The 22,416-nt window shown below is 39.9% G+C and overlaps 1 protein-coding gene across 1 annotated transcript in view; it reads left to right on the top strand.

The window, feature by feature from the left end:
• cdh22 (cadherin 22) overlaps positions 1-22,416 on the top strand; it is a 154,312-nt gene that overhangs the window by 36,844 nt on the left and 95,052 nt on the right. Inside the window, exon 2 of the mRNA XM_031848850.1 lies at positions 2,785-2,906. The gene's annotated coding sequence lies outside the window, so the exon portion shown is untranslated. The remainder of the gene's footprint in view (positions 1-2,784; positions 2,907-22,416) is intronic.

Below are 22,416 nucleotides of genomic sequence, written 5' to 3'. Positions count from 1 at the left end.
CCCCAAGCCAAATTGAGTTTGAGACCCTTGGTTTAGGGTCAGGATTGGGGTTAAGCATATAGCGTTTTGGGCTAATGTAAGTAATATACCTCGATGAAATAAGTGTAAATCAATAAGTCCAATGACCACAGAAGTGACATTATCTATGCATTCACAATGAATGTATAATTTACTGAATTGTCCTAAAAAACTGGTGTGAATTAAAACTAAATGATGAATAAAAGACAAATATCACCATCAGTATGAAATACTACTGAGGGTATCACATTGATGTAGTGACTGCTATGTTGTTTGTTTGAAGTTGCGGACAAAACTATCGCAAATTGCCACTGTGGGGACAGGTAAATTATACCTTAAAATGAGATGAGATGATGAAAGAAACTCCAGTATCACAGCAACAGGCAAAAGCAATGACAGAAAAAAAGATTGAGTGGGAGGAAAAAAAAAAAAGTCAAAAAAACCAATGGAACCATTGCAGGCCCAGTGAGGAATCTGCACCGCAACATATTGGTGTTTGATCAAGATAAGCTCAGAGCGTCAGCACCTCCTCAAGGCCCTCTGCATCCATTCAGCAAAAAATCTGCAGAAGCTCCCTTTTGTTGTCTACTACAAACAGTTTGACTTTTCTACATACTTAAAGGTTAAAACACCATGCTTTACACAAGCTCACGCTTACACGTTTAACATTTGGTATATCAAACGTTATTTTGTGTCGCACAAGTGTTCACAAATGTGAGTTTAGCAGGGCGAAGAGAGGAATGCTTATATACTTGGTTTTTCACGTTATCATAATATGTATATTGCCTTCCCAACAGGTGTTAAAAGATCCTGCCATGTTCTTCTTTCCTATGTTATCATCTCCTATTTAAAGTGTTGCAGCCTTAAATTGACAAAAAGCAATAGCATGGGAAAATATGCTTCGTCATGTGCTTTTTATAAATGTGTCCACTCACACTCAGTTCATTATGTCAATAGAAGTTAAATGTGGTCTGTTGGTGCCTGTCAGACTGCGAGTTGTTTTTTATCGACCAGGCCCACTTATCCACTTGATCAAAATCACCTGTATTCTCAGATAACATGACAGGCTATTAGAAAGACGTGGTTAACCAGGCGTGTGATATTGCCTACAGTCGTCTTTAACGATGGTGCAAACAGCAGTGGTACTGGGTCAATGCTTTGTGGTACATGCAGTGAGTCTCCGCAGCTTGTGCAAGGGAGTATTTTCTTAATGCATAGTATAAGGTGCTCCTACAGTAGAATATAATCTGATTAAACAACCTCGCAAACAACAGACCATCTAAGAGGAAAGAGTAGAATCAGCATATCTCTGATACAGCCTCAAAGAAAACGGAATATCATTCAGAAAGTTAGCATTTATTGCCGGGTTATTTTCTGCTGCAGTGGTTTCTACTGTTGTACATTCTAGTATTTCAGCCTCTTGTGATTGCATTGCTGTTTAAAATGATTAAAAGATATTTAGTTGTGCATAAAAATGTTCACAAACATTATGACAAATTTCAGATGTGACACAGAAACCTTACAGCTCTCCTAAACATTAATGGATCGTGAAATAGCCAGACCAAAAAAACTGGAGTTTAGGAGGGCACTCTGAGAGCGCAGACCTCCGCCAAGGCCGATTTCATAAGTGAAATATAATGTGTGTATCCTCCACGTGATTTGAATCTGCTCCAAAATGTAATGGGTTCTTCCTTGGCCCGTGCTACATCCTTCCACCAACTTTCATGGCAATCGGGCGAGTAGTTTTCCCATAATCCTGCTGACAAACAAACAAACAAACCAAACCAAAGACATTGCCTCCTTGGTCGAGGTAATGAATGTATTTATGATATCTGGAAATATCAGTATGCCAATACCAATGTTTATCATACCTAGTAGCACAATTAGTTGTAATGGTGATTGGCATATGTCCCCAGAACATTGACTGAAGAATGAATGTGCATGCCTTAAAAGAGATCATGAAAGTATGCTTGTGCTCGCATTTCAGTCACCTAAACATCTACCCAGTTCAAATGACCTCTATTGCAGCCAGTCAAGAAAGATTGTAAATTATGTTCCGCTGAATTAAGAGGCCTAAATCCTGGAGCTTCATCTTGCTGACAGAGCCCTTAGCTTGTAATCTGGACGCACAGTTACATGGCAACTGGGTTTCAGCAGAAAGCTGTTTTGTAATGCCATCGTCAGGACAAAGTTTGCGTGATTAGACTCAAGTTGGACTTTAATTAACATAGTTAAATAGCTGCACTGCAGTCTCGGTGGACCACTCTATGTTACACCCGTGGTAAGGCAAGAGGAGGGCAGTGGCGGAGGAGGTGGTTTGGCGATGTAAAGCAGGTAATTAAATGAAGATTGTAGGCTACTGAATGATCTCCTGGGAAAATATAGTGCCTCCTCCCTCCCTCCTCTCCTTCCCTCTCCCAACCCTCGCTCTCTAGCCTTGCACCTGAGATGAAGATGACAGTTAATGATGGTGTTTTTTAAAACCACTTTACCTCCTGCCCTATAGCTCACTCTCGCTCTCTCCAGACTGACTGAGTTTTTTTATTTTCTTCCTTGGCCTCTTCTTTCATCCTTTACTGAGATAGGTCTACACCATTTTTCTCTATGTTCCATTAGCAAATTGACTCCCCCTCTTTCTCTCCCTCCTTGTTTCCAACTCCCCACCTGCCCCTATAACCCTCCTAGTAGAAATCTAACTGGGAAATGTATTCATTTAAACTGGAAAAACACAATGAAGTTCACTCCAGGGTCTGTTTTATTTTTCAGAAGTTGGAGCGGAGCCACATATCTGGAGAGAGACTTAATGTGGGATGGCATGAAGACAACCTGAAGGACCTGAAAGCCATCATTCACACAGAGTGGCAGCAAGGTCATCTGGCTAAAGGATGGTGAGTCTGTTATTTGCATTTGCCGTGGGCTGCGAGGTAATAAGGTCCGCTTAGCTTCTCCATTTTAACCATTTAAAAAAAAGTGCTAAGACAATCATTTGTAAACTGAGCAGCAGTTTCTTCAATTTGCCTTAAGCTATTATCTACTTTCATGCATGCGCTGGCCTCGATAAAATAATCCTCCCTGGCATCCTAAAGTTGAAGAAAGCCATAAATTTAGAAAAGGCCACGAAATGACATCGTGAGAACATTACACCCAATAGTGAAAATAAATCCTCTCTGAATCACAGAAGATATGCTGCATTATTAACTGTAGGCAAGTAGCATATAATCACAACAAAATATCTCGCTGAATAAATGGATGAATGTGACCCATTATTATTAATCAATCTATTACATTCACGATAAATTTGTATGTGCAACACAACAGCTGCCTTACATTTGGGGTAATTATCACTTAATTACCATAATAAAATAAATCAGTTAGTTAAAGCCGAGTCGATTGAATAGAGAGGGAGACACACGCGATGTTTCCAATCTATGTGTGATTCACTCAATATTCTGGCCTCATTTGTGTTTCACTACAGTGTGTGTTTTCCCAATGCTCTGGATTACCCCATTTCCAAAAACTGCTGAGTCAGTCATTTTAGAGCCCTCACAGGCCGCTCCTTCTCCTAATATGTCTAGTCCTGTGTCAGGTCTTTGGAAATCCGGGTTAATATCTAACCGAAAGATCCAATCTTCAAGATTATGTGTGTTTGATTTTGTTTACACCATCTGCCATAAGATGTAATTGAATGTACTGCATGGTATAATCTGATACATCCGGGGGAGATGTTTTGCTACCGCTGTCATTGTGTGTGTGTGTGTGTGTGTGTGTGTGTGTGTGTGTGTGTGTGTGTGCAGTGTCCCATAGCCAGTAGATGTCCTGCAGGAATTTGTCCCGGCTTCATGGGCAAACCATGCTCTCTAAACTTGATTCTTAACTCATTATGGTAATATCCTCTGCATTTGATTAAGATGTTGAAGGTTGGCACACATCACAATGAAAATTATTTTTGTTTGTACTATTGGTGTATCCCAGAATTAGGTGACAACAATGCCAAATTTGTTGTTTTCCCGCATAGACCAGATTTTCAAACAGAGCTGTTCATTACATGTGTACTTCTTAATGAGTATTGTTATTAGTAATTGTACTAATTAGCTTAAATACATATTTCTTTCTGTTTATGATGTATATATTTTACGTCCAATTCAGGCTTCTTAAGGCAGCAATATCTTATCGCTGGGAACATTTAACAGCACAGTCCTCATTTACTACAACCTGAAGCATTTGATACTTACACTTGACATACACATTAACATTTTAGACTGATGCTACCATGGAGAGTGATGAGTGAGCAGGTGCAGTAAGGGTTCAGTGTCAGAATCAAGGACACATCGACAGGGCACAAGACCGCTGCTGCTGCTGGGACGCATCGGCCCTTGAAGTGATTAAAACGTCCCTATTTTAGCCAGGTGTCGCTAATCTGCTGGTACAGAATGAGGAGGTAGTATCAACTGTTTTAGTAACTGTATCTAAACTGTAAGAAAATTACTAAGGGGTTTTACATCCTCTTAAAGGAATAGTTTTACATTCTTCAAATATGTTTATTCACTTTCTTGTCCAGGGATAGTACGACATCTATACCACTCACATATCTGTCTGTTAATATGAAGCATAGACAGGTGATTGTTAGCTCAATTTAGGTTTAGCTCAATTTTTCCTAAGTTGTGTCAAGTGTATTAATAACAACAATAAGTTGTGGAAGTAACATGATGGACTATTTCTTTCCTGGGTATCTTCCTGGAGTCTTGTCGATACAGTGAAGTTACAGGCAACTCGCGCAACAAATTGGTGTTTTCACAGTTTTGTTAAACAAATGAGATTCATCCATTTCACATGTTTGTACAAGGTTCAGCAACAGCATTAAAATCATTGAAAAAACAACAGCTACAGTAGACTTCAAAGCTGTAGCACAACAAATACAAACAGAGGATGTTACATTTGATTTGTTTCATTTTTTTTCACCCCACAGAGGATGTGTAGTTCAAAGAGGTAGACGAGTGAAAAGTATGTCACTGGTACCAAGCCAGGATAAGGTATTACTAGCTTTAAATCCTTCTGCACTGATCAAAACTAGACCTACTGCACACGCAGAGTGGTACATTCAACACACGGCCCTTCACTCTCACTCACACACACACACACACACACACACACAGACTAATGCTTTGACCATTACACCAACAACAGCGACCTTTATGATCCGGTTCACAGGCTAGATAACAGTCGGCAGTTGATCATACCATGTGGCCAGGGATGCTGTTGTATTGTAGTCTCTCTTTCTCTCTCGCACTCTTAGGCTATATTTATTTTTGTCCATTTTTAACAACTGCAGTATTATCAATAATGCATAAACAAACAAGGCCTAAACATTGTTATTTTCTCCCAACCTCACTGTTCTTTCAGATATGGTTGTTATGCTCCAGTTGCAGTCTTCTTGTGTACAATAATTCTGTTCTTGGTCTACTGTAAAATTAGATATTGTTTCACATTCTACCTTTCTACTTTAATCCGTCGTACTTTTACCATTGCACTGTGTACAAATTTAGCCCATAGGAACAGTTCTACCTTGGAGCACTGAAATGATGGGAGATGGATAATGCTCTTTAGACTATGTTGCTCCAGCCCCAGAGGTTTAACAAGCAAAGATTTGGATTAACTTCTTCAAATGAAAATATGACTGTTAAGTCTACATGTCTGAGTTGGAGGCTTTCGGAGGCTTTTCCAAAATCTCAAATTCGCATAGTTTAGTTCAGTAAAATGTGTAATGTGCAAGCTTTAAAAACCTATGTGAATATTTACAGTGTGTCCATCTATATTGGTTTCTCCCATCCGAGTGTTTACAGTGTGTATGCTGTATCTGCAACTGACTGTGTTAGACTTTCTGAGTTCATTTGCTCATGCTTGTGTACTCACATGCCTCCATATGTCTCATAATCCAGGGGACTGGCACACATCATAGCGTTGGGAGCCGGGGATTTCAGAGCTGTTCTGCCACATTCATCAGTCAAAAGAAACGGACAGAGAGAACTTATGTGGCCGTGTTTAGTACATCACACAAAATAAAGGAAGATTCTGACTGTGTGCAGGGAACAGCTGCCTCACTAAATGAGGAATCCGCTGTGGAGAAGATTCAAAGGGGCAATTTTACACCAGCTTATGAGCAAGGGAGTGAATAGAGGGATGCACACTGCCTAGAGACCGCCAGATGTTACACAAGGGAACCCATCTACAGCAAGACTGACCAAGGGTGGAATGATTCTAAATTGGCTCTGAAAAATTGGGTCCTTGCATACAAACAGACGAAGGAAATATTTAAGGAACAGAGTGTCTTATGAAAAACGGTTGCCATTCAACGTCTTCTTCCATTACCTCTGCCAAGGAGTGTATGTTACGAGCTCTGTTCGTCTGCCTGTCATTAGTTCGTATGATGTCTCAAACACTAGAGAGCAGATTATAATCACATTTGATGGAATGTCCAGACAAACATCAACTGTACAAAACTGTCACAGTCAACGGTTCCAAAAAGCACAAAAATGTCATTGCATACAATATGATAAGAGTACGTATTACTTATTATTTATTTAGGTCTCTTGAGAGTATTTCGTTTTTAACAGAGAACTGGCTTAGTGGGGAGGGGTTAAAAATGAATTAAAAGATGTAAAATGTTACAAATATCACATACCGCACAAGAAAAAAATCATAATATAAAGGTCACAATGGAAAAAAACAACAACATAGGGAAACAGCATATACATACCTTCTGTCATATGTCCTTTGTGCAGGCTGGCTGGCCATTGCCATAGTGGCCAGAAATTAAACTCAGATAACGTTATAAAAGCCGAACTATAGAAGTAACATGGTTACCGCAGTTTAGATCAATGTTGAAACCTTTTTCTGGCTACAATGGTGCAAAAGGACGAGATGAATTTGTACTGCAATTCAAAGATACTGCTTCAGATGGCTAAACATATAAACACAATAAAAACACAACCCAGTATGAGGCTGCTGTTTGTTCAAACCCTGTTATCCATCTCCAGAGATGCTGTGATTTCATAGCAGATGGGAGGTGAGAGACAACATCATAGTGGACACTTATCATTGCATTGGCCAAACTGTGTGTGTGTGTGTGTGTGTTTGTTTGCGTGTGTATCCTCGAGATTGAAGCAACCGCTGGTCTAATCATTCAGTGTGTTAGCTATGGCAGGTGGCTGGCAGTCAGGCGTGCTCCATGCAGCTCCTGTTGCGTTCATTGATCTTTTATCTTTTAAGAAGCAACAGACAGGGATTTAGTTTTTTTTGCATCTGTAAGCACTGACAGTGATTGTAGACTGTAGGGTTGATTGTTACTGACTGAAGGGCTATGTATGTACGGCAGAGATATGAAGAAGTTGCCCTTCAAACTAGTGCTACAGTTTTTCTTCAACCATACATATATATACAAGAATTAGGTTAGGTCCTGACTGTTGATCCTTCAATAACCAGTCATTATTTTTAGCTTGTCTTGCAATGTTGTTTCCTCTCTTATTACTAGAATGTAATTATGTGCCTCTACAAGATAAATAGCCACACTACCGTGATTCTTACATGCTAACTAATCAGCTCCCTGAAGTCTGTTCTCTCTGTTTGAAAAGGTTTGCTCACATTCTGCATGCTTTCAGTCTCTCTTTGACTTCCCTCTTAATCTTGCACCAGCTGAAATAAAAAGAAGAAAAAAAGAAAAAGAAAAGCCACAGACATGAAACCGGAAGGGGAATTCTGCCAGGCTCTGCCACCTCCTCCGCAGTACTGAACCATGCAAAGGGGATCTTTGAGGAAGCAAAGGGACTTTTAATGAACAGGCCCTTCATTGATCTGTGGACAAAACAGTCATTAATTATGTGCGGGTGGGCATTTAATTGAGGGAGTGAAACAAGGTTCCTGCTTGCTGAGCTAATGCATGGTCAAGAATGAGGAGCATCTGATTGAGTCCTGTGACATCGGGGTAAAGGATGAGACACAAACTCAGCCAATGCCTGTGGCCCTTCCTCCTTCTCACACTTGTGTCTTTTTTTTTCTCTTCTGACCGTCTCCACCTCTCCCGTTGTTTGTCTTTTCGTAAATGACACTTGCTGTGTTATTCAGCTCACTTTCTCTCCAAATCTGGATGAAATGCCCTCCATCTCCTTATTTCCCTCAACATTATGTGCTCTTCTGTCTTCTCTTCATCCCAGTCTGCCCGGGGCATCTTTGATTATCTGACTTGTAAATGGCAGCAGTGAGGAAGTGTCTGAAGAAGCGGAAAATCTGGAAAATGAGCATATTGACTGAATGTGCTGTCAGTGTGCGTGTTTGTTTATTACAGCACCCGTTAGTGCAATCTTGTGTACATTTTTGATTTGTAGTTGTCAGTCATCATCAGGCAGCCGACAGTCTTATGGGTCTTCTCAGTGAGTCTGTTGTCCCTCTGAACCCTCTGGAACTGGTGGTCGTTTAATATTTCCTCGGCAGTGGTTTTAGTCAATGATTCTAACTGCTATTCATCAAATTGAAATGGTTATTATGTCCTCTTCCAAGAGTTGAGAAATAAAGCTAAAGAGATGGACAAGTGATGATGAGAAATAAATGAGATTAAGAATGAAGATATGACTTTATAATATGAGATATTTCAAGATAAAAAATAAAGTCATTATATAAAAGTATTGATTACAATCATTTATGCCCTGTTGTTTGAGAAAAAAAACACAAAACAACAGCATATGAGTGACATTCTGATATTATATCTTATTAAATGAAGACACACACACGCACGCACGCACGCACGCACGCACACACACACATCTGAACACCCTGGGGTCATTTGGGTCTAATGTGTTAGGCAATCAGGTCAGGCTTAAGTAATCAATCCCAGTGTGGTGTGTCACATGAGCAACATAACCTCCGTCACTCACATCACAGACACATCTGGAGGTGAATGGCGGTGCAGAACTACACAAGGTGTAATCCCTACAGGGGATAAGTTGCGTTGCGTGAGCATGAGTGTATAAGCTCAGCGTGAGTTCGATTCTCATTAAAAGAGGCTTATTTATCTCTACACCTCCTAAAGAATCAAGGCTGACGTCTTCAAGTATTTGGGCTGGCAGCAATTACCATACCTATCAAGTAGCTTTTATAACGCCTCTTCTGTGTCATAAGAAAGATGTGCCGAGCTATTACTCAAGCTGCCGGCACTTTTCACAAGGTGTAAGTGCTGAATGCACTCTCAAAACGGATTTATGTAAAGGGATCAGTTTCTGTGCATGCAACAAAAAAAGAAAAAAAACATCCATTTTAGAAGTTAAAAATATAGCTTTGCTCGTCAGGGGGAAAGGGAATAAGGGGATAGTAGCTTGTATAGTTGCAAGCTGTTAAAACCTCTGCAGCTATGCTTTGCTTTAGAAAATGTCTAAACATTTGCATGAATGATACTGGCAATCGGGAACATAACACAGATTTGCACTCATTGTTACTCATTCAATATAATTTGTATTCTTTGTTGAAACCATTAAATAATCATCCACATTTTTTATGGCAGATGTGAAAAAAAGAAAGACGATATAAAATGAACAAAATGCAGTTCTTTCAAAAAAATTCTAAATACAAGCACACTGTAGAGTAACACGACTTTAAGATGACATGATTAATTTAGTTTTACATCTCTGATGCCATATTCAAGTCAGAAGCTGCTATATTTGACAGTTTCTGACATGTAAGTGCCAAATATTCAAGTTCCAAATATTTCATCCAGATGTCTATAAGGTAAATAAACATACAGTAGATTATTTGGCTTGCATCAGCTCAGCAAACCTAAACCCTAATTTAGTGTCATTTTGTAGGTTGAACAAAACTCAGCCTATCCTACAACTTGAACTCAATAGTATATAACTTAATTTGTTCATTCAGTGTGAACATGAACACCGCGATGTGTGCTATGTCATTAGCGATTGCAAGCCCCAGGAGATAATTTCCATTTCATCGCTTCCATCTCAGTGGCGATAACGTGGGATAGGTGTGAAAACAATGTAATGGTGATATCATTCATTGTCAAATGACAAATGCTTACTCCATGCCGAGAGTGATTGTGAGACGTGCTATCAATAACTTAAGTCATACTGGTAGTATTGTTAGTGCTAGTTCAACTTCCAGTGCTATTCCTTAGAGAAATATGAGCATTGATCATGTATGATGAAACACAGAGCAACTCCTTGGAGTCAGGGTATCCACTGTTAATTTAGCATATGAAAAGATGAGTCCATTTATTATCCCAAGTAGAGCTATACCTCTTTAATAATGCAAACACTCCTCCAAATGTTCACCTCGTGTCAGGCTCTGGTTGCAGGAATATTCCTCTGCTGAGAGTATTGTGTGACCAGTCATAATATCTTACTGCTGCTCGGAGGGCTATTACTGTCATAGTACCCCAACAGGGTGCCATTAAATGGCTAGCAGCTGCAACCATTTGTTTTTTTCTGCGGTAGCACAGCCTCATAGGTGTGTTTGTGTCTGTGTATGAGCACAAAGAGGAACGTGTACATGCGTGCGTGTGTTTTCAGGCCTGCATATGTGTGTGTGTGTGTGTGTTTAAGATGCAGCATGTATCAAGTGTGTGTGTGTGTGTGTGTGTGTGTGTAATCTACAATGCTGTTTTCTCCCAGGGTCTTTGACCTCCCATTGCTGTATGATAAATGTGCGGTACTGTTGTGCATGTGTGGTCTTAAAACGAAACGGTCAGCTAGCTGCTGTGTTCAGACACATCATTACCCCTTAAGGATCTATTGATTGTTTCTTGGTGTGTTGTTCTTTTTTTCTCTTCAATTAGCTGCATTTTCACACACATTAAACACACATGCTAAGTGATTTGCACGACTGAAGTACAGTTCGATGCATCGCCATTAGAGACTGACCTCATTGAAAAAAAACAACAACAGCACTGATCATTGAAATGCTTTAAATGGCACGTGTTTGAGTTTTTTCTAATAGCAAGCCTTTTGTAGATGTGTGGAAAATTATTCTTCTGGCCCCCGAAAAAGTCTGTTTTGCTTGTTTGTTCATATGAAATGCGCTCGTTAGCATTGGTGGTAGTAGCATTGTTATCCTGCTGAAAATGAATGGACAAAGTTCCTGACTTCGTCAACAGAGATGGGGTTTGCTTCCTGTTTCCGACAAACAAATTATGTTGATTTAGTTTAAACATGAAGCCACTCCTTACCTGACATTAAGCAAAACTAATTATTTGCCTATACTTGATAACACCTTTACCATATTAACAGCCAATCAAAAAACGTAATAAAATTGCTTCGGGCACAGATTTGTCATTCAGATATGATGATGGTGATTTTCAATAGATTGTGGCTTCAGACCTCACTTCTTTTTATTGTGCCATTGTGTCTAATATATACACACTTTTGCAGTTCTTTCTTTGTCACACTGTGAGTTATCATTACTTTTTCGTAAAATTTGACAAAATATCTTTCATTCATCATTAGAAGCACACATCCTATTTGAAGTTGGGCTACACACATACTTTATATGTACTGGTGCCCTCTATGGACATTTAATAGATATGCCTACATTAAGCAAAACCCTTAAAGCTGCAAAAACAAGGTGATATGACATTCTTAGGCTATTTTGGTTATACAGACTTGTTTCATATCATCAGTAAAGAAATGACCTAGGGTATAGGTGAAAATCTGCAAGCATGAAGTGAGGACAAGTATTAGACACTCTAATGGTGTTTAACAGATTTTACCTGAGGAGTCATCAATTACCGTATATCTTCTAATCAACATTAATTGATCACAGGGATTATGTCGGCTTTACATGATTAGTATGACACAAATTTATTTGTGTGTGATGTGCCCCATGTGAGGTCAATGGCAGCAAGTAACTTGCAGTCTTGGATAGGAAGGTGAACCCACAGACCTTCAGGGCCTCACTGTCTGCAGCTCACTACTGTTTGGAAACGATCAATTATTTTATTTTGCAGGTGTCTTTATCGACTCTTAAGCAAATCACTCAGAATTGACACCTTATATTACATCATAGCGTGGATCTGAAAGTTTAATTTGAAGTATTTTCATTGAACGTTATGGGCTTTACAATTTGGGGTGAAGGGTATGTGTCGCTCATCTGTGAATAGATAATTTCTCATTTGAATAAGAATACAGGACACATTTCTCTTTGATGCCAGAAACCAATCAATTTCCAGCAGCGATCTCTGCTAACAACCCTGGCCTAGCAGGATCTATAAGGCCATTACCATTCATAGGAACAACAAGGAACAAGGCAGAGCACATGTCCCATAAGACTAACAGCAAATGCATGGTCTTGTCTCCTTGTGTTAAATCAACATCATGCTCTGTTTCATTTTTTTTTCTTTTCCTTGAAGCTTTGCTCCCACTGTTTGCATCTTTGCCGACTGTGAAATGTGTCTTCTCTGAAGTAGGATCAGACGAGCCGTAATACTTTATTTTGGCAATGCGGCACGGCAAACTTAGAGGACACTGATTGCTTGTGTCCTCCACTCTAATGCTCCTGTTAATTCTCCAATGAAGCTGATTGCCACATTCAGATGTGGAGGGGGTTTAGTGAAGAAAACTGTTAGCGGTGCGGCGACGAGGTCCTGCCATTAATTCAACCACTGAGTTGTTTCACCCCTTGTCTTTCCCTCTTGGTCTCTCGCTCTCGTCCTCTCACCCTCTCTCTTATCCCTTTTGTGTCCCTCCACTGCTTCACATAACGCTCTAGGAATTAAATTAGAGCTCGCAAAATCTTCAGACGTGCTTATTACCGGGCTGGTATTGTTGTAATGTGTCTGACCTTGACCTGTTAAGGATTAATCCAAGCAGACAGGGCTGAGCAGGCACCCTGGCTGATTCCCATTCAGAGCACAGACACAAGTTGTGTTTACCAATCTGAGATAGAAGGGGAGAACAAACAACAAGTGCAGTTCGGACCGGACTCACTGTGTCGCTTCAGACAGACGAAAGGGAGAGATGTGACAATGAATGTGTGTGTGTGTGTGTGTGTTATGGATGCTCAGACCCGTGTCCTCAATGTTTGTACGGTCAGCATACCCACATCAGTGTGTATTTCAATGTCCACTGTGTTTATTTGGAAAGGTTAAAACTGAAAGAACACTTACTGTACATCACAGTCAATACTGGCCACAGTGAGGTTAGTGACTTCGAGGGGCTGGAATTTGGGCTCAGTTTGGACAGCTAACATGTGCTCCATGTGGTCTGCCAGTGTGGATTGCTAATGGGGCCAAAGTGGGCTTCAATTGGGGGCCATATCAGCAACCACCCTTACGACTTACATGGGTCATTTTGTCCCCACTGTTTGGGCCACGGTAGGCCGCCAGAGCGTGTGTTATTTTTGAATTCCTCTCATTTTCATCCCAGCCAATCCCTCTCATTATTTAATACAGAAAGCAAACTTTGACTGCAATAATGAATCCAACAAGCTTATGATTTGAAAGCAATACTGGTGTACAGTACTGACCTGCTATAAGTGTCATATACTGTGTGCATCCAATAAAACAACCTTTAACATTGCATGCAGCCAAACTTCAACTCAAGCAAAAGGCAATAAATGTCATGGCATATTAAGATGGAGCAAAACAAATAATAATAATCTGTCAATAGAGCTACAAACCAAATGTAGATTTTTACTGTGCAAATATATTAATAAATGTTCAAGTCATTGCAACTTAGTTTGTATTGTTTAACACAATACCATACATAGTAATTCTGTGTGCTTTAAATAAGGTACTAAGACAAAAACAACAGAATGAAGAGGCTGGAAAAGAGATAAATAAATCATAGAGAAAACAACATACTTCATATCTCATATTTGATTAAAAACACTGACAACAAACATACATTATAGCCGTGATTCAAAAGCAATAATTTTTGCTCTCGAAAGCAGCTTCATCGTGATTGGAATCAAATTTGGAAACAAGTAAGGCCTGAGAAGTGAAGTAGGACAAGGTAAAAGGTCAGAGATGCTTTTTAGTCCTTGAAACAAGGTTTGAGGTGATCAGCTGTCTTTGTTAAAACTAAAGCAGCAGAGTCCTGAAGTAGCTGTAGCTGCCTGAGAGCTTTTACAGAGACGTGTGGGAAGCCCATTACAGTTGTACAAATTACCAGAGATAGCAAAAAGTAAGAATTAATCGTTCAAGTGTACAGTTAGTGCAGTCATTTAGTCTGCATTGTTTAGCATGCTGTAGCAGCATTTAATGAGGTACTTTTAAAAACTGATTTAAGGCAGCACACGGGTGCGCATCATGTTTTATATACAGACTTTAAATGCAGTGGAACCCACAGCGTGGCTTTGGAGCCACATATTTTGTTCCACAAAGAAACACTCATTTACATTTGATTTGCAGAATTGTTACATTACATGGACTGGAATATATGACTCCACTGTGAGTTAGGTTTTTTGCATCTCTATTATCAGTTTGTCCGGAAGCATATCAAACTAAAACAACGTACGAAGTGAATTCCTAATTGGTAAGGTGACACTTTTCTCCAATTGGACAATGTGCTCTGCTTCTATGTAGGTCATTAGTTCTGAAAAATCCTCCTCTCTCAACGTTGCTAATCGGTTGCCTAAATTTAGTAATCCTGTTGGCAGTGAGGGCAGATATTCTCAGAGTTTGGCTTCCACAACACTTCTGAGGAGCCTGCAGAAATGTTGCCTCGCCAGTTTAGCTAGTTACATCTTCAAATGAAGAAATAGCTCGAAAAAGTTTTTCGAATATTCTCGTCGTTCTGTTGTCATTGAGCCATAATTGTCTCTTTTACAATAAGCAATGCATTTTAACACAAAATATTACTTTGTGAAGCATATATGCTGTTTTTGGGAGAATATTTAGAGGATACGTTTGTTTCTGAGGGTGTAAAATAGTAGGAGCTCTGTAATGCACAAACACTGCTGTTGGATTAAATTAGACTGTACTGGTCGATATGCTACATAATGTGTGTGTTTACCCAGGCTGCAATTAGTATAGACTATTCTATGCATTTCTAGCATGCTGAGTCTTATCTACCACATAAATATGGAAAACAAAAAGGAATGAAGTTATCTTTCTTTCCAGTTATTTCCATAGCAGCAACCTTGAGTCCCTGACCCCTCATTTGGATTCTCGCTTGGCCCTATAGCCCCGATTAGCCCTGAAAGATTCTTTCTCTTCTCTGTATCTCTTATTCTGTCTGTTTTTCCACATCTTATTCCTGTAGCTGCAAACTTATCCTCACTGTATTGACCACATTTTTGTGTCCCTGTGTCTCTCTCTCTTTCTTTTTTTCTTCTTCTCTCCATGTCTTTGTCTCTATTGCTCTTTTCTCCTTCAGCAGTGTTTTGTGATTGGCAGCTGAAGCTTGACTGCAGTCGAGTTAATAGAGAATAGAGAGGCATACCTAGAGGATTTACAGCTGAGTGGAGACGCACAAATAAGATAATGACTTGGGAATAACAATTTCGCTGCACTGTTTGGGAGGGCACTGGAGAGAGAGAAAGAGACAAGGGGGAAGAAAGAGACAAGGGGGGGAAAGAGACAGTGGGAAGAAAGAGACAGGGGGGGGAAAGAGACAGTGGGAAGAAAGAGACAAGGGGGGGAAAGAGACAGGGGGAAGAAAGAGACAAGGGGGGGAAAGAGACAGTGGGAAGAAAGAGACAGTGGGAAGAAAGAGACAGTGGGAAGAAAGAGACAGGGGGAGGAAAGAGACAAGGGGGGGAAAGAGACAGGGGGAAGAAAGAGACAAGGGGGGGAAAGAGACAAGGGGGGGAAAGAGACAGGGGGAAGAAAGAGAAAAGGGGGGGAAAGAGAAAATGGGGGGAAAGAGACAGGGGGAGGAAAGAGAGAGAAGCGCCAGACAAAGAAAGCCTTCAAGACAGTGAGGAAGAGAGGGAGGAAGAGAGGCACATATAAGGGAACGGAGTCCAGGGGTGGCCCACTTAACACAATTATTCTAAATTGGAGAAAATCAGAACCCCTGTGAGTTTTCTGGAAAGATAAGCTATGTATTTGTAGACAAGTGGCACTGATGAACTAAAACAGTTATTTTCCCTCCTGATGGATTTATTTTTTTTAATACAAGTCCAGTTGATTGCTGACCATATCTTTTGTTTCCTAATGGGACACAATAGACATTTTGAATAATACTCACAAGGCAATGTTCATTGTGCGTGTGTGTGTTTGCTTGTATGCGTTTAGTGTGGGGTGTCTGCATTTGCGTTATATCTAGCTTGTTTGCACATTCCTCATCTGAAACAATGGCTAAGTACCAACATAAAGACATTTTTCCCCACAACGAGAGAGGCGCCTGGTGAGGAGAGATAACCCACTAAAATTCATAATGCCCCAGCATCCCTTTAACTTGCCAGACAGGAGTTGGTCACCCATCAAAACCATAATCTATAGTCATTTGGTTGTCAGAGTTGTTGGTTGAGTTATAGAGTGTGGCGGCACTCTGAAGGCCTTAAGGGGCCTAATCTCTGACGAAAGACAAGGGCTCTCGGTGATATCATTTTCCCCCTCTCGCTTCACTGCTCTGTCCCTCCATCATCTCTTTGACATCACTCAATGCTCAACAAAGTATCTAATGAAGCAGAAGAGGAGAGAATATTTGCCCAGTAATTAAGAAAAATGAAAGGAAGTGGCGTTTGATAGCTGACACGGGTGCACACTGTAATTGTCCTCGACTTGACGTGGGAGTGCGGCGTAGGCTATACTTTTTCAGTACACTCTTCTTTATTCAAGTCTCATTAGCTCTTTGCCGCCCTAAGATGTCTGTCTGTCTCACAATTTCGTTCTCTATTTTCTCCATGTGTCTCTGTTCACTTTCCCAGTCAAGTCGTCAAATTATTCATAACATTTTCCAACAAATTGAGGATCTATGGCAAGAAAAAAAAATGCAGCTAAGCTGTCATCTTATTTTCTGTTCAATTTGTTTTCATCCTAGACAGTCACGGAACAGTCACACAAATTATAATCAGTTTTATTTCATGGGACAAACGGCACCAAACCTAAATTATCTCTTAAAGGTCATTCACAATGTTTCCCAGATTTCTATGAATCTTCAAAAACACTGAACAAGGAACAGAGTTCAAAGCTTTCTCTTTAAACCGCTTCTTTAAACACATTCTGGAAAATCCACATAAAAGGCTGAGATGCTGACCTCAGATTATTAGCGATGTGGTGCTGAATATATCCAGCACTGAATGTAAAGGTTTGGAAGTGTGCCTAAGTGCTTGTAAGCATTAAAGTAAATGTTGCTTTTGTTGAGAACACAGCTACAAGTCTTGAACATCTCTTCAGAAATCCAGCATCCAGTTTGTCTTCAGTCCAACATGAGAGGACGAAGAAGTAGAAGGTAGAGGGTCCGTGTTTGTTTTTATTGTTTCTCTATTAGGTTAAATCTTAATTAATTGGCCGGCGGCGGCTCTGGGAGACGGACCTTCAGTCAGAAGTTAGCTGTAGCGAATCGTGTTCAGCGCAAATCCCAGCGCCTTTGGTCACAGCATGCTGCGTTTAATCTGACCAGTGTAGCCAGATCTTACACATTGCACCTTTTAAAGAAGCTAGTAAGGGATTTCTTCAGTTTACCTTAGAAAGTGGGCGATGTACATTAGAGTACTTCTCATTACCTAGCTGTAACAGTAGGGTCATTACAGCTCTAATTATTATTCACCAAGAGCCATCAAGATAAAACAGACTTTCTATAATTTCTTAATTCTAACAATTCATAAATCTAAAGCAATATATTTATTCATGACTAGTTAGAATGTACATTGTAACTACATGTCAGAACATAACAGATTAGAGCATAGCCTCTAATGTTTGTTGTTCATACATGTAGTCAACATTTACCAGATTACAGGAATCACATCGGTTTGTTTACTCTATTTCTTAAACTGTATATCTTCTTTTTTTTTCTTCGATTTTGAGGGGTTACTGAAGATAAAAAGCTACCATTAGTGGTTGGGTAATCAAAGCAATTAATAATTAAATAAAATCCTAAGCACAATATTACATCCCAAAGGGAATAGTTTGTAAGCTCCATTTTCAGTGCCAAGGTTGTTTTCAGTGCCAAGTGTAGAATTTGACCTTTAGTTTTTACATTGATTAACAATACTTTCACATCTTGATTTAGTTACATTTATCTCATTTCAGGGTGTTATTGTGCAAATTGCACTACGGTAGATTGTTTCTATTTGCAAGCTCATTATTAAATTAGTAACATAAATGATTATTAAACAAATATTACTGTGTAATTTGAACAGTTTTCCTCTTCAATTATCCATTCATAAATCAGGTTAATCCTCACAGTAGCTTGCCATGCCTCCATTCTTTATACTGTATCTGTTCATGTTACAACTTTTACTGTAGGACACACTATATGGCTTGTAGTCCAGCTCTTATATTTTCTGAAGGCTGCAGACTAAAATTCGCACACTACAAGCATTTTTTAAAATCCTTTTACACCTACAGTAGTATGAAATAATAAAGAAAAACAGCATTGCAATCTAAGGAGAAATGTTCCCTTTGCATCATACTGTACACACCAGCAAAATGAGATATTTTTACTTTACAAAGTCCAAAAAGTCAAGCTAACTCGGATGAATATAACTCCACCCCCTTACTAACACAGCCGGCGTCGTCCTGCCGGTCCACTTCTGGCCACATGTCGTGATTCTGATTGTCTTCTGATGGACAGTATTATTTTTATGATGGCAATAACAACTTCATCGCAGTCCTAATGATTGTGATCATAATGTTGGGAACTCACTCTCCCAATACTCGGTTGATAGCCGTGCGGCAACCTCAGCGGGGAGTGAGTGAGCTGACTTCAAAGGTGTGAATTACCTCACAGTGGAGTGCGGGGCATTGCAGCACCCGTGGGCGGCTGTCATTTTCTTGTTGAACTTCTCCTTTTTGATCCCGTAGTTCAATATTAGTGCTGTTCACTGGCCGGGTACTCGAGGACTGAGAGAAAGGCTCTGAAGGTCTTCAGGGATTTTCTGTCTCTTTTTTTTTTTGCATTTCTCATACCTTCCCCTTCATATATAGTGTCTCTATAGATAGTCCATCCATTTTGTAATACCACTATTATGCCAATCTCGGCCATGTACTGTAGTGCCAGTTTGGATTAGACGGTGAGGAACAGTTACACAGAGCTCATCTTGACATAAATATTGATCAGTTCGCCAGTAAACGTCATTACTCTGCTAAGCCGCCAATTGCACCCTAACAATCGCCTTCTCTCTTGTCTCTCCTTGGAATTCTTCCTCCACAGGCTTGGTCATTTTCATGCAAAAGATTGCCTTTTCTGCCTTGAGCAGAATACAATCAATAGATTGATTAGGCAATATCGTAATGGGGATAGGGTAATGAACCTGTCAGTCATACAGCAGACAGTGTCTGACAGAGAAAATACGCCCATGCAGAAGAATTACTTTGCTAGCAGACAGGGAGCACAAAAATGGTTTAAGGATGAGTCAAAGAAGACAGCTGAAACAGAAACTCTATGAGTGAAAGAAGAGACAAATGAGAGACTTACAGACTTCAAACTGGAAGCCAGGTATTGCACTTGAGGGTTTAATAATTTCATGTTATTTTTTGTGTATGATGTAGGGAAAAGCCAGTGTGAAAGTAACAAGGTATGAAAGAAACACGGTATGAAAGTAACACGGTTTTCTCCTAGCCCATATATGCCTGACCAAGTCAGCATGTAACGCTTACCAGAATCACGGAAAAATGCGTGTATACTTTGGCAGTGTTTTACCCCTTAAGTTGTATTGGATCACATTCATTAACAGTAAATTCATTCAAGCTGCCATTTTTGTTGTGTTTATTGTCGCATGTGTCACAGTCATGATCATTTGAGGGATTATTTAGTATTTTAACACATCCTGAAGTTTGCCATGTCAGAGTTTTTCAGCAGGTTTAACGGTCACGAGTCATTGGCAGGATGATAAAGATGTTTCTTTTGTCCCTCTACAGTGAAAGGTGTTAACAATAAAGCTGTTATTCTGTAAATACTGTTGTTTTTTATCAAGATAAAGAGACATGTTTCTTTGTGTTAACATATTCGTAAAATAATTAGACATTTTGCTAAAAACAACAACAATATGAACAATTGAAGTTTCTTTCCCTTGTGTTCCTTTCATCCCGACTGATGAAGTCGAAAGTAACGATACGCAATGTTCGCTCAAAGTCAAATTATTTCAAGGAAAAGGTTTCTTTCTTTATAGGTTTAGACTGTTGATTCCTACCTAAATACCCAAACTGCACATCAAAGCATGACGCTGGTGAATTTGAATCCTCTCGTGAAAACAAAGACTTCCAGCTGACAGCAGTGAACACTTACATCCTTATTTACTGGCAATAAACTGACAAGTAGGAAATGAATAATCGTTTGATTTGCATTACATGCCACCTTGTGTGTTCCTCGGTCCTTTTATGTCTGGGATAACTAACCAAGAGGGTCAAGGGTCCCACAGTGAGGGCATTTCTCATTTCACACTCATCTGACTGATATACTGTAAATGCCATTCGTTGTGCCTATTGTCATTTCTAGCATGAGCAAGTGAATTATAAACCTATAAGGAGAGAAACCTTCTCCTTGCCATCCCATTTGTTTTGCTGCTGGGCACAGAGAATTCGCTTGTATCCAAAGCTGAGGCAATTTGTTTTATTTGACTTCTCGCCCCATAAACTGTCAACTCTGGTTCTCCTAACCCAGAAGAGGTTTGCTTCAGAAGACAAATGGGTACCGTAATGACCCTCTCCAACAGAGTTCACTTTTGGGGCGTAAACTATGTATTTATCCAAGAACGTTGGCTCTGTTTATCAACTACTACCGAGTTCCCCCCTGTGCGCCTCAGTGCTTTTCCCTATATCTTTTCATGGATCTCATCATTTCCTCAGAGGGCTGTTAGAGATTGGGGAACAACTTAAAATATTTATAGGGGCTTCAGAGAAGCCGTTATGAAATTCAGGATGAATTTTAGAGTTGTGTTGTGTCTCAAACACACCTTTACCACATCCTAGACACTACTATTGGTGTCTATGTATGTGCCTATGTGTGTACTTGTGTCCGTATCTGCTGCACAGAAAAGGATAAATATTTGTTTTCACGTGTGTGAAACTATGAAGAAGTGAATATTCAGCCAACTATTGATTTTGGAAAAGGCTCTCACTGGGATGATGAGGAGGTGTGTCCTGTGAAGTGCCTATTATGTGAAATCAGTTGCCGTAGCCTGATTCTGTGTGCTCTATATCCATTGCTTCCATTTCTTTGAAACGGCTTAGGCTGCATCTGTTCAGGGTGCACCCATTGCATACAAATCCCCTATAGTTTGAAGAACACAGCCGTGCCTAAACAGGATTTCCATTTGCATCCACCTTAATTAATTGTGCCAGCTCTGAGCACAATTGGATTAATTGTTTTGATTTTCTTTGCCTTTTGCAAGATTTAGAGTCGGATTTGTGTGGAAATCCACCAATTCTGTGTTGGAGGAAAGGGAGAAACGTTCTTGATTGCTCACAAAGAAGCATGCAAGGATTAAAGTTGAAATACTGTATTACTAAAAATATATGAAGTGTACAGAAACAGCGGTTTACAGCAGCAAACTTAACAAAGCAGTCTGTCAATGCACTTAGGACATGAAACTAATAGCAAAAGAGCCTCATCTAGTTTCAGATATTGGTGAGAGTGAATCAACCTCTGCCAAGCAGGCTAAAATCCATTTTGTAGATGGTAAATGCAGAGATGTGTAGTGGAGGAAATGCTGCTCAATACAGTCTTTCAGAGACATTCTGAACAAGATACGAACGGCAAGCAAAGACTTTTAGAAAGTGAATAATGTGAGGAAATGAGTAAAGAAATCGTATAATCAATTTCCTTTCTCAACTTCCTCAACACTGGCATTTGCTAAAACCCGTAGATGAGGATTCAAACGGCTTGTATCCTGGCTGTAGACATTTGACATGAGGTTTCCTCTCATTTCTGAGCAGCTACGTAATAATTACTGCAGTTATACAACCCGTCCCCGGGCATGGAGGCTTGACCTTTCCGCAAATAACATGTCCATTTCCTTTAATGTGAAACAAGGATGTAATTACCTATTGTCTACTCCGAACACAACATTACGATCATCTCGCATGCACTGCATGACGTGCATGCACTGAGAACTTTTGTGAGTACATGTGTGTGGTGGGTGTGTTTTTTAATATGAGGAAGCCGGAAGTGGCAATAATTACATCAATAACGTCACCAAACTCATCATGGTGTGCTTATATTTCTTCACTGCTGTTCTTTATTTTTCTATTTTGGATTTGATCATCCATCCTTGGCTAGGGTGGTGCTGCACCTGGGA

Source organism: Anarrhichthys ocellatus, unplaced genomic scaffold (assembly GCF_004355925.1).
Source record: "Anarrhichthys ocellatus isolate YVR2014 unplaced genomic scaffold, GSC_Weel_1.0 scaffold1, whole genome shotgun sequence".
Lineage (NCBI taxonomy): Eukaryota > Metazoa > Chordata > Actinopteri > Perciformes > Anarhichadidae > Anarrhichthys > Anarrhichthys ocellatus.
Note: the sequence above shows the minus strand (reverse complement) of the source record. Positions and strands in the feature narration are given on the sequence as shown.